Below are 13,528 nucleotides of genomic sequence, written 5' to 3'. Positions count from 1 at the left end.
AGTTCTGTATTTCTTCCCTTTCTAAAGTGCACAGGAAAATTTGGATGGAGCAGTGATGCCTGAAAGTTCTCCTATGCCCCATTAGACAATTCCATTAGCTAAATGACTAGGAAAAAAACCCTCCTTCTCCGTGACCTACCACTACAATAGGTGCTGACACCACAAGAAAATCTGCAACCGTCCTCAATTAACAACTAATGCTTTAGTAACTAAAAGCATGCTCAGCTGCCTGTTTCCCACAGCTTTTTACAGTGGCTCTGCATCATTTGCAAAAGAGACTCTTTATTTAGACGTTTTCATTTCACTTTCAGCATCTATTATTTAGACGTGCAGGACACTGCAGAAACTGAGACCACAAACTGTAACAGAGGCTCACAAGCCTGAGAAAGCTGCCAGAGTGGGAAAAGACAAACTGAACAGACTCATCTGATACAAAAGTAATTCACGGTGTGAGAAATGCATCCATTGCCAGTTCTACCAAGGAGGCAGGACTTTGAGGTGCACTAAACTGCCACCTAAAATCAATCCACACTCAGTTTTCAATTTAAGGATGCAGTTTTATTATCATTCTCCTGTGCAATTTTAAAGTAAATCCCAGTCTCAGAAGAAAGCAGGTGTGTACAAATTTAAAAAGACACTGGGGTCTCCCATATAAGCTGGAGTACTACAGAAGCTGTCACCAAATTACCCAGAGTTGTTATCAGTAATTTATTTAATGGCAGTACCACTAGAGAACCATCCACCTCAGCTGGCAAGTTTCCATCTAGTTAGAGCGCTGACAACAAAAAGGGAAAAACCTCACTGTGACATTAGACAAACGGGACAAAGAGTTCACTGTAACATCAAATCCCACCAAGCACACGGTCGGAAGAGCCACACATTTTGGGGCGGACAAGAGCCTGTATCCACCTTGTGCTCAAGCTGCTCTCTGGCAGCTGCAGTTGTACTGCTGCCCCCAGCACTGCTGTGACCCAGGTTTCCCCACACCCAGCACCGCGTGGGATGCTCACGCAACAAGCTCCCCCACCCAAGCCCCACCACACCTCGTACCCCCCAGCTGCATCATCCTCTCTCGCTCAAAATGGATGGAAAAAGGACCTCGGCTTCCCTGCCATAGGACAATACCTTGTCTTCTGTGGAGAAGGCAGTTGTGGGGTAAGACCCCATTTTACCTCGTTACTAGTACAAGGCAGATATTTCCAGCCAGAAGAGACAAGAATTCAAAGATGCCTCTGGCAGCATGGACTGGGGGGCAGCCCCACTGTGCCCCTTTGGAAAACTGACTCCAGACCTGAAGATCCAAGTGCCACTCCCAAGGGCTTGAAACCACACCTGAATGAAGATGTCAGGGCTTTCTTTGCACACTTTGGACACTAATTAAATTACTTCAGCCTTTCTAAAACTCACATTAACCTGATCAGCCTTTTCTCACTTCTCACATTTTCCTTTCTTCACAACATGCACCCACACCTTTAATCAGATCTAGTCACCCTGCCAGAAAGGGTGAAATAGAAGGCTAAGATACATCCAATATTTGTAATCAGCAGATTGTCATGATCACCTTTCTTGGCTAGCCAAGATGCAAGGTTGTCAACTGAGCTACAGAACTGCCAGATGGGCTCTGCTGTTAATTAAATGTTTGGGAGCTTCGACTTAACAAAAAGCACACTACGCCCGACCTTAACGTCAGTACAAGAAAGTTAAACTTAGCTTGGTCTTATGTAAAACCCAGGGCCAAAGAAGTCACAAGAAAGTCACTGTCACTGGGGCGTGTAATTATGCCTGAATCAGTTTTTACACATAACTGTGAATCAAGGTATAGGGCCTCACAATGTTCTTTGTTTCGGAAAGAATAAGTTTTCAAACACTTCAGGGTGTCTTTAACAGCTTTTCGAGATCCATGAAGCCAAAGTTAACGCATACTCATTAGCTTAGCAACAAAGCCCAAGACCTCCCCCCACAAAAAAAGAAAGCTCTCTACTGTCTTTTTAAAAGCGCCAGCTCACAAGTTAAGGCTATATCCGAGGTTCTCCATTTAAACAAAGCCGGATGAACTCAGCTCCCGCCGTGCATGGGACCCACAGCCCGGCACCCGGCCCCCCTCCTCTCCCCACCCCGCCGGCCCCGGGGGGCTCAGGAGGCGGCGGCCGGCGCTCAGGGTCGGGGGGAGCTGCCGAAACCCGTCGGGCGTTCCGCGGGCGCTCCGCGGAGCTCACCGGCCAGACGGGCACCGCGGGCAGGGCAGGGCTGGGCTGCGCCGCTGCTGCTCCGAAGTAGAGACGGGACGAAGCGACGCACCCAACTGTGGCCCCCTAGGCAAAATCACGCGTTTTTACTCAAACTGGGGCGCGGGTACCGGTACCAGCAACTCTCCGCGACACGCTCGCACGCTGGTCCGCCGGTACGGTCGCTTTGCTGCCGCGGCAGACCCCCCCCGCCCCGCTCCCCACGCCGGGCGCACCCGGGGGCTCCCCCCGCGGCGGGATGATGCTCCGCCGGGCGAGGGGTGCACCAGCCCCGCCGCCCCCCCGAGCAACCCCCAACCGCCCCATCCCCGCCCCCCGCTCACCTCCGAGCTCCGCGCCCCTGGGGGGCCCCCACGGCCGCCGCTGGGGAGTGGGATGGGGAGGAGGTGGTGGTGGTGGTGAGCTCGGGAGCCACGCAAAACTCCAGCCTCCCCCCCGCCAGCCCGCACCGCCGGCCACCCGCAAACTCCTCCCGCAGCCGCTTTGTACCCGCCGGCGGCCCGCACTGCGGCTGCGCGCTGCCCAAAATCAACAAGGCGCGCTTCCAGCCCCCCGCCAGCAACCTCGGCCCTCCAGCCGCCCCCCCTTCCCGTTCCCCCACCACTGCCCCCGCCCCAGCAGGGCCGTGCCTCCGCCCAGGGCCACCCCTCCACACCCCCAGCAGTGCAAATCCTCCACCACCACCTCTCCCCCCTCTTTCCCCCCCGGACAACAAATCCCCTGCCCCCCGACAGTGCAAACTCCGCAGCCCCCCGACCGTTCCCCGACAGTGCAAACCCTCCCGTCCCGTCCCGTCCCGTCCCCCCCCGCCCCCGGCAGTGTAACTCCCCGCCCCTCAAGAACGCAGTCCCTCCGCACCACAAGGCATTGCCCCCCGATGCAACCGCGCTGCCCGCCACGGCAAACGGGGGCGGGGGGTGGGGGTGGTGGGGGGGAGGGGATGGTTTTGGGCCGGTTTGGGGGGCGAGGGCCGGCCGTGGCTGCAGAAAGGGGTTTTCTCGGCTCCATCCTCCAGCCTGGGTCAGTGGGTCACCGGGATGCAGGAGCTCCCTGCCAGGGACAGCAGCGCTGCCGTCGGGGCTGCGACCGAAGATAACAGCGTCCTTGGGAAACCCTGCCTGGGGGTGACCTCGGTGAAGTCTTCCCTGCGCTGGAGCTGGAGGGACTGATTCGACGCCCGCCAAAGGAGCGTTGGCCTTGGCAGGGGTTGGGTTAAATCCAGTAAGTGGTCAAGGCTGGCGCTGCCCGGAGCCAAGGGACTGGGATTCCCCACCGGTGGGGCTGTGACGCGAAGCGCTTTTTTTGGTGTCAGAGCCTCGGCAGAATGTGCCCACCCGCTGCCGGCTATTCAGCTGCGTGGGGCTGGACGGGGTCCTCGGCCAAGGCTTGCGAAGGAGAGCAAACTGTGCACCGGCTCCCTCTGCACGGCTGTGTGTGTCTGCTTAGAAGCAACGTTTTTAAAGATGTGCCTTGATCTTTGCTGGCCAGACAGGGTGTCTCTAAAACCTTTTCAGCTGTGGAAGGATACAGTAGTCCCTGTTTTGTGAGCCTTGAGGGTTTTGCTTAACAGGTTGAATATTCAGTATGGACTGATGCAGGGTTTCTTTCACTCCTCCCGCTCTTATCTCAGGCGCTATCCTCATTGCCCCGGGGCTCCCAGATGCCAGGATCAGATACCTCAGAGGCTTTGTGGTGATGCCAGGAGGGGTTTCATAGCTTGGAGTCCGACAGTCCCTCCCAAACACAGAGGGGTCAGCGAGTCCTGGTCCACAGGCCGGGACCAAGCAAGATGCGGAAGGCTTAGCAAAGTCAGGAGTGTGACAACACTTGGTCTTCTTTTTCCAGATTTGGACATGGGACCCTGCAAGGTGATTATTGTGAGTTACTTCACAACACAAAAGGACGAAGAAACTGTGGCGCATTTCTCCTTGCTTTTTCTGGTTTTCCCAGTAGTGTGCTATCAAATGCTGGCACTTCCTGACCCTCCCTTCTCCTTTCATTCTTTCTGTGTCATTCCTCTGCTTTTATTCTGCCTTTTCCTGGTTTCCTAAAACTCTGCATATTTCCAGCTTGTTTTTCTGCAGACTTGGTACCTGAAGTTCATGAATGAAGGCCAGCAAAGATTGTCTCAATACTGGTTTCAGAATAGTGCAAGAAGGGTATTAAAGAAATTTGAAAATATCTCTCTGTCTGTTTTTCCCAGTGGACTACACTCAAGTAATAGTAGACAACAAATGGTAGGGTTTTCACATTCTATAAAAAGCTAACAGGCTCAGAGATATTTCCATCTAAATCATTTCCAGTATTTCTTCTGAAATCTCTGAAGCCATTAAAACATTTTAGAGATGAAATCACATCAAGTATTTTTGTAAATAAAGCTGCTATCTATGACGTTGATATAAACCATCTCTCAAAACACTACGCTCTTATTTAAAAATAAAAAAAAAAAAGAGTTTCTATATCTTCATTCAACAGCACATGTTTTTAGAAATATTTTCAATCCAAATCTTCAACCAGACCCTGCAGCTCTTTAAGATAACAATTATTATTAATCCTTGTTGTGCTGACTTTCCATCCAGAGGCTGTTTTTTATGGCTGAGTTATCAACACTAGAAAAAATGGGGGTCTGATAAGAGAAATAGTTGAGACAGCAGTGAGCACCACTTACCATTGTTTATATTAACAACCAAAAAAAAAAGTATAGTCAGGCTAGCAAACAACTCCTTAGCATCAGCTTATTCATCCGAACTGTTGGGTCAGGACCATGTTGTACCAGAAACTGTACAAACACAGAATGAAAGCACTCCAGACTACAGCAATGAACAGAGCAAGCAGATAGGGCTCTTTTGACTTCTCCCACTTAATCCTTTCTTTCAGCTCTTGACAGTTTAAACAAGTGAAATTAAATAAAGAAGTCAATTGTTGTGTTACCTGCATAAAAGTGACAGGAAAAGACTTTCAGCAGGGTCATGCAGTAGATGGGGGTTTTTCCTTTGATGGTTCAATTAAAACCACCAGGTCTTGGTTCACCCTTCAGCTCTTTAGGGCTTGTCTGGCACTTGCAAAAAGCTTGCAAAGTGCACTGCCCAGGAGCCTGGGGATCTGCCAAATGGGGCAGAGAGGGGGTACAAGGGAGCAGGGAGTGAGGAAGGGCAGTAAGCACTGCCACTCTGCTCTGCTCGCCCTGGTCTCCTGGGCACATGCACACGGGGGAGGTGGGGAGAGGGCACAGAGACCCTCCACAGACTCCCTGTAAGGCACCAAAGAGAAAAACTGGCCTCAGTTTAAAACTGACCTGGATAAAGCCTGAAGAAGGGAGGGGGATGAGGATGTCAGTGTGTCCCTGACCCTCCCCAGGTGGGAGTGGTGGGGAGTGGGGTGCTGCCCCCCAGCTGGGGCACTGCCACTGGCTGTGTCACCCCCGGAGGTGCCTGTGCAGCCCCCACTGTCCACCCTGGCTGTGGGAGCGACACCTCAAACCAAGCACCTGTGAGAAGCACAGAACAGGGAATAGGTGGTTTTGCACCCCAGGACCCTTTCCAGCTCCCTGGGGTGTTTTTCATTTGGCACCTGTTCTGACAGGTGGGAAGGCTGGACACACCATTAACACTTAACAAAATAAAGCTTAGCAAAAAACTTTCGCAAATAAGCTTTAGCAAAAAAAAAAAACCACTCCCCCCCAAACCCCAAATCACCTATTTCCTTCAAAAATCCAGACACCCCATGTCTGTGAGTAGGTAATGGTAAGTGGCATGTCCAGAAGTAAGGTAATACTTGAAGAGAGAAAACACATTGTATTTTTCCATGATCTGATCCAGATAAATACTGCGTATGCCTTGGCAGAGCTTTCTGTGAGAGTTTAAATTGCACACCATACAGGTAAAGCCACGCACACATAGTGCATATGTTAAAAACGAGAAGGACTTAAGAGAAACCATCCCACCCAGTGTCATTTTGGGCGCATTGAGCAGGGGCTTAGGCAAAATGAGTTCCTGCCGACTCTCAGGCCCCACCCCTCTGGGTTTTAACACCGACCATGCCTGAAATCTGTTTTGTATTGCACATCCCGCACGGCTTACTCAGGAGCTGTGAGGCTGCTAGAGCACAAGGGTCAGATCAGCTGCCTCGGAGGCTGGGAGTGCACCTGAGTGCTGGTGGTCTGGGGGATAAACGTACAGTCAGGTTGTACCAGCCCTACTCTCAGCTGTGGCCCATACCCTCTTTGGGAGTGTGGAAAGGAGGGGGATCGGACATCCCCTCTGCTGCTGTATTTGGCAGCAATTCTTTGCTTAGCTGCCTCCATACAGGAGCACAAGAGGCCACGTGTGTCTTAGACAAGTTGCCTTAGGTCTTCCTCTAACTGAGATGGGCAGCTATGGCTCCACAGCAAGTAGCTCCTCAGCAGGACAGTGGGTGGAAAAGGCTGAGGCTAACTCACTTTTTGCACAATGACCCCCTCTCGTGCCTCCCCTCAGCACCCCCAAAATCTGAGGTGCTGCCAGTCCCACAAGGCTCACAGCTCCAGGGAAGCCCCTGAAGCCACAGCAAGCTTCACCTGATTTGTTGGGGTAGTGGAAACAGCCCTGCTCTGTATATGAAACAATCCTATTAAAATTTTCTAAAGAGAATAATTCCGGTTTTGCCAAAACAAAACAAAAAAGTTGAAATGTTCTTTTTGTAGGAAATGGCAATGCTTTTCCTGTGCCTTATTTTGTCCATTGTAGAAATCACTTACCCTAAAACCTCCGTATTTTTACCAAAAAAATGCTCCGGCTCCTGGGAAGCAGTGTTCACAGCACCTGCCTAAGCCTGACCAGAGCTCTAGCATTCCCCCTCCCCAGTTCCTCCCTGCCTTTGTGGGGTCTCACGCAGAGAGGGGCTGAGGAGGGGCAGGGCTGCGCTGCTGAGAGTGCCTCCCTTCAGGGGCCTGGGGTGCGCTCCTTCATGTGAAGGACACTTTGAAGTGTTGATCACAGCCAAAGCTGAGTAGCAACCTAAGGAATTAAGGAAAAATGGATTTTAAAAGCACTGGACCATTGCTGCCCTGAATATTCCGTAAACCATTGTGAAAAGCAGGGGTAACACATTGCACTGGTGTGAATGGCCCCACACAGTGGGCATGGCAGCTGAAAGTCAGATTAATCCTCTCTGCTGGCAGGCCTGTAAAAGCCCAGCTTTTTCTCTCTGTACATCTACTGTTCTGACTTGCTTTCAGGGATGCAGCGATTTCAGTAGGTGTACGTGCTGTCACTCTTTTCTCAGTGTAGCACACCACTAGCAAATCACACCTTGTGGCTTGTTTCTGAGCACCATCAGCAAAGGAGGGATGTTACACAAACACAAAAGAAAGCAGAGCATTGTTTCTGCACTGGTTCAGGACTCACATCAGTGTCAGCCTGGAAATAGTACCACATGCTTGCCTGTCAGTCCAAAGTGAAATGAAATGTTGGAGCATGTGGCTGAGTTTCCATCATCTGATTTTTCAGTGCCAGAGGGTATGTATTGCTGTTTGCCACACATTGTCTTGGACCTCACCATTAGACCTACGGATATTTGAGGCACAGCAGTGTTCTTGATTTGTGCATGAATGCACAGGAATGCCACTCCAGAAATCATTTACTAGATGAAATGTAGCACTTGCCTTTACCCTTATCTTTAAAGGAGCAGTGTCAAAATACTATACTCCCTGAGGTTTGAATGGCTCTAATAAAATAGAGGAAAAGTTGCCCTAACTTTGCCTTCTAGATTTTATCTACCTTTTATTACTGAAATATTTTAAAGCTTTATTCTCCAGAGCTCCCAGATCTTTATTTTTACCTCTGAGCTGGGTGAAGAGGCCACTGCAGTTTAAGTTGAATGAACAGGATCATGGAGTTGAATTGCCTTAGTCTCCACAAAAAGCTTTACTCGGACTTGACATCTGTCATTAATTGTTTGAGAGGTTAATATAATAATTTACCTAATGGATGTGTGCATACAGAAACTGGGGTCTAGAACTACATTGAGGAATCATGCTAAAATGTAAAATTATCACCGAAAGTCTCTTTGGACACCTGTGCTGGGGGAGATGAGCAGATCCACATGCCAGCTCACGAGAGGTAGAGTTGGCTTGGATGAGTTCACAGGACACCTTCTCACATGCCAGGGCAGGCAGAAAAATTTTCACAGCATGTCAACAGCAAACTTGAGATCCACAGTAGAAGACAAAAGCAACAACTGTAGGAAGAAAGCAGGAGATAAAAAGCTTTGGCAATTTCTTGCTGGAGCAAGGATTTTATTAAATGAACTCCCAGATTTAGGCTCAGTTGGTGCGATCATAAATTTGTATATGTTCACCCCAGGAAATGGCAGAATCAGGAGGCTAATGACCCCAGCATTCATTTCCCTGATGTGTGGCTCCTTGGAGGTGTTCCTCCCTCATCATGGATTTTGGCTCCACAGCAGGAGATAGATAGGACCTGAGGGACACTTTGAAGGACGCCTGCATCTTACATACGAGACATTTGGAGTTTTATTTGTTTCTTTGTACATTTAAAATTCTCAAATTAAAATGTGCTCTGTGCCAGAATTGGCCTAGTAGGGACCACTCTTATGCACAGACAGATTTATTTATAAATTTTTGCATAAAATTTTGTGTTTGTATGTTTTAGCATAAATGATGTTTGTTTTCTGTGATGGTGATTTGATTCCATCAAATTCACTAGTCAATTGTTCTCTTAGAATGGCGTTTCTCAACCTTCATCCTAGTTTAAAACTCACAAGGGGATTTTAACTTAGAGGCATGGTACCTTTTTAAAAAGATATGATTAGGATATGGAGAACCTTGACTGTAAAAGTGCAACCAAAAAAACTTGATGAACTTGGGCAGTTTGTGGAGAAGGGTGGACAAGCTATCTTCTGCTTTTCTCATCTGCTGACTGGCTTAACAAATAAGGGCCCATATGTTGGTTATTTAGTGACAACTCTGAATACTAAAGGTTTCACCTTGACCAGTGATCAAGCTGAAGAGAACAGGTTCTTTGTCCCTGTTTCACAGGCATCAGTGTGAAGCTGCTTTGGCAGAGACTGGGGAAAGTTTTAGCTGTTCTTGAAATGCGTGCCTGGCTGATTAATCTGTGATTTATAGCACTGGAGGTGGGTGTAGATCCTCTCTCGTAATTCACAGAGATTCTTCATCCTGAAGCATCTGATACTGGCTGCTGCACAGGTAGGAAACTGGGCCGGCTGAACAGCATGCCAGGTCTAATAATGCTATGTTTATGTTTCAACAAACTCATGACTACCCGTGGAAGTCTTCAGCCTTCAGACGTGCCTCCTGACAACACAACCTGGCTCATACAGTGCGTACAGATTCCTTCACAAACTAGGCTTTACTTTTGCTGGCCAGAGGCTTCATCTGGGATCTGGCGATTGCTGTGTAGGCACGGTTACCCCTCTCACTGTTTCAGAGCAGCCTGAGACGCGGTGCTCTCCCGCAGCCGTGCCGTGGGGTGTGAGCCCCACCGAGCCGTGCCCACACCGCGGCGGCCGCCCGCTCCGACACGGGGCTGCCCTGCTCAGCCCACGCGCAGATTCGCGGCGGCCGGGTACAGGGATGCGGGGCAGGGGGTGAGTTACAGCAGCATCGCGGAGGGCAGAGGTGGGAGCGGGTGGAAAGCGAACCGCTGAAGTTAAGCCGAGGGTGAAACAAGCTCCAGTTTTGCGATCACGACTACCGTGTGTTAAATGTTTTTCCTTCCCGGGGAATGAGCGGCAGTGGGGGAAGGCTTAGGTGGCCTTTCCAGGAAGATGGCCTCCATCAGTGAAACGCTCTGAGCGCCGGGATGGCAGCTGGTGCCGCAGGGCCGGTGCCCCCGTCGCTGTGCCTGGCTGGTGAGCAGGATCCCAGTAACTGCGAAGCCACGGGTGGGTGCATTTGAGTGCATCCTCCACCGGTTAGTAATAGAGAAAATTAGCAGTGAACCAAAACTAGAAGAAATAACAGGTCATTCTGCCTTTCCCCTCTGTTTCCTCAAACTATGCCTGTCTATGACTGTATTTCCGAGCTGAATAATTTCTATTCACGCCATCCCTTTTGCGCATAGGCCATGGAACCAGTGGTCACTTTTGGCACCCGTGCTGCTGCTCCCAGCCGGCCTGGATCCTGTGCTGGAAGTAACAATCCTATCTCCTTCAAAGGAGTAATGGGAAAGCACAGAGTGCTTTCTGTTGGTTGCTTTTGCAGTCCCCCAGTTCTTGACAGAAACTAGCAAAATCCAGGTGGCCAGCATTAAAAAACCCCACCCCAAAATCCACAAAATCCTTCCAAAACCTAAGAATATATTAGAAAAATAAGAGTCTACCCTATTTTATTACTATCACTTTTTCATCTTTTGTGATTACTTTTTGCCTGACCGTTTCCATCCAAGCACAGCAGCCCTCAGTTTGGTGCCGAGTGCCTCACACGGTCTAGAAAGATAGATGCATTCAGCACTTTAACCTGCCCTTAATTCCATTTCCATGGTACTACTCCCTTTGTTCCCTGCGATGTGTTGGGTTTTAATCTTTTGCTCTCAGATTGCTTATTTATTTCTTTATAGATGGATTTCTTTCACTCAGCTGCAGCTTTTGTCCTAGGCTGCAGCAGGCCTTGGGGGCAACTGGGTTTCTCCACAACCTGAGCTGAGCAATCCTTTCTACACAGTCACAGAGGACTGGTTTTGTTCTTTTTAACATGTCACAGGTTACAAGAGTTTTGTCCTTTATAATTTAATCAATGGTTGAAGTCTATTTCATAAGCCAACCTCTCTGAAACCTTTTAGACCCTGTGGGTTTAATATTATTCTCCCAATGTTAAAAGCTGGCAGCATAAAGTTACAGTGAAAATGGCATCGTTCCAGGCTGCTGAGAAATATCCAACCTCTGAGGCAAGTACTATCAGCTTAACTTTTGTAAATCTGTCTTTCCCCTTCCCTTCCCTTCCCTTCCCTTCCCTTCCCTTCCCTTCCCTTCCCTTCCCTTCCCTTCCCTTCCCTTCCCTTCCCTTCCCTTCCCTTCCCTTCCCTTCCCTTCCCTTCCCTTCCCTTCCCTTCCCTTCCCTTCCCTTCCCGGGGAACACTTCCAACTTTTCTTTGATACCTGAGAAGGGATTGTTCAGTTTTCTTAAAGGAAAAGAACAGAGGAAAGGATATGGTTTTGTGCCTACTTCTTTTTTTTTTCACTGTTTATTAAGTACAGAAACACTTATTTCCATGAAGTTTTAAGATAGCTTTCTGACACTTTTAAGTTCTAGATGTATTAGCAATGCTAAGCTTGTTTTTTCTGTTTTTGTTTGCTTGTTTGTTTGTTGTTTGTTTGTTTTTTCATGGAGCTCTCCTTGGGGAACAGAAATTTGTACAGATGCTCACATTTGAGAAGGTTGGAAATGTGTGGTAGGAAATCTTCCCTTCCAGTTGTTTTACAGGTGTTTATTAAATAGTGCAAGACATAATCCTCCTGCCATCCAGCTGAAACACCTTGTGCATTTGCTTATTAGAGTTTAACTCTCCTTTGGATTTCCCCAGTCCTATCAGGCATCCAATACATGTTTAGCAATATTCCATGAATAGAGGCAGATAGGGAAAAACCTTCTTCTTGTAAAAATAAACAGTTCTAAAATAAATTTTAGATCCATGGATGGATCAAAATATACAATCAATTTTCTAGCATAGGAAAATGTGTGTAATGGCTTAGAGCATTTACATTTGCATTTAGGTATCTTTTCATTCTATACATGTGGTATTTAAACAAGTACATACCAATTTTTCCTCTCACAACTCTTTCCATTGAGAAGGTATATATCTTATAAATAGTGCATCTGTGTAGTAATTCAGACTAAATACACACTTAGCTCTGGATACCACAGCATGTACTGAGTAAATTCATTAAGGGAAATTTTTACAAGAAAAAAAGTACTATTTAGCTATGTAAGCTGACACAGGCAGGACACAGGAACAACCACAAAACCATGGATGAAATGCAAGAAGTAAATTTATTCTTGTTACCTCGCAACCTGGGGGATGTGCGCAGCAGCACCCCGGCAGAGGCACACAAGCAGGGACAGAGGCACTGCGGAGCCCTGTCCTTGCTAGCCAGAAACAGGAGAAGAAATAAAGCCTGCTGCTTTTGCCTGTATAATAAGGGATTTCTGCAGGTGTCGTTTTCCACTGTGCTTTGATCTTTCCCCCAGCAGAGCAGGAATCTCAAGGATGTTCGATAAGGTGCCTCTGAGTCTATCACAGGCCTGTGTCATCTAAGCGCAGACATTCTACCCGTCAAGCACAGAAAGCTAAACAACAATTAATATGATACATGTGTTTTTTGACACTCCGGGTGCAAGTCACTCGAGTATGTTTACAATTCTCCTCGCCAATCTTCTGTTGTATTCCCACATCAACTTTGAATTTTTTTTCCTAAAGGGAAAATTTTGTGATGAAAGGTGCAAAGCAGCAGATTTCTCAGAACAGAGAAGTAGAAGAAAGTGTTACAACTTTCAAGGCTTTCTAAAGTAATCTAGTTTCTACAACTAGGAATCTAGTAGTAGAAAAACTACTGTTGAGGGTCTTTGGGTTTTTGGCTTGTTTGTTTTGATCAGCTACACATTTATTTTGATGTTTCCAAGATTTTTTACTGAGTAATATTGAGTAACTACATTGTCTGCAAAAAACTTCATTATTATTAGTTTCTTAATTCTTGAACACTCGGAAAACGGTCAGGTTTTGAATAAAAATGCTTTATTTAAACCAATCCTTCACTGGGAACATAAGGAGTCACAGAAATTTATTCAAATCACTATGTCAAGCATTCAATCAATGCCAGATTTTACTGTTACCTTCTCAAACACTAACTGAGCTCTACAGTGAGCGTGCGTTGCCTTCATTCATGTAATCAAAAAGGACTTTTTCTATAGGGGCCCATTCTCCTTTTAGTGCACTGATTAGACCCGAGCATTACCCAACCCGAGATGATTTATCAAGACCTGTTGATTATTCTTTAATCACTCAATTTAACTAGTTTAAAAGATGTTTAAAACACAGTCAGCTGAGCTAGCCCCCAAATTACCCCACTCCCAAATTCAGCGCTAATGGCAACACCCTATGAACATGTACATGTTCCTGTCTATCAGAAGAACTGTAAAAAAGTAAAACAGTAAAACACAGCAAAACACTGTTACCATGCGCTTCATTTTAATTTTCAAAATGTTGCTTTGAGAGATTATAACGCCTTAAAGAATCCTATCTGGCTCTGTGTCAGGCTGTCTGCTA

General features: G+C 47.7%; 1 protein-coding gene across 1 annotated transcript in view; it reads right to left on the bottom strand.

The window, feature by feature from the left end:
* The window catches only part of KANK1 (KN motif and ankyrin repeat domains 1), a 130,693-nt gene extending 128,029 nt beyond the window's left edge, over positions 1–2,664 (bottom strand). The window contains exon 1 of the mRNA XM_032981918.2: positions 2,570–2,664. The gene's annotated coding sequence lies outside the window, so the exon portion shown is untranslated. The remainder of the gene's footprint in view (positions 1–2,569) is intronic.
* Between the last annotated feature and the right edge of the window lie 10,864 nt (positions 2,665–13,528).

The sequence above is a fragment of the Tyto alba genome, unplaced genomic scaffold, assembly GCF_018691265.1.
Source record: "Tyto alba isolate M040663 unplaced genomic scaffold, T.alba_DEE_v4.0 Super-Scaffold_42, whole genome shotgun sequence".
NCBI classification, from domain to species: domain Eukaryota; kingdom Metazoa; phylum Chordata; class Aves; order Strigiformes; family Tytonidae; genus Tyto; species Tyto alba.
The sequence above is the reverse complement of the archived record's forward strand: the minus strand, read 5'-3'. Positions and strand labels throughout refer to the sequence as shown.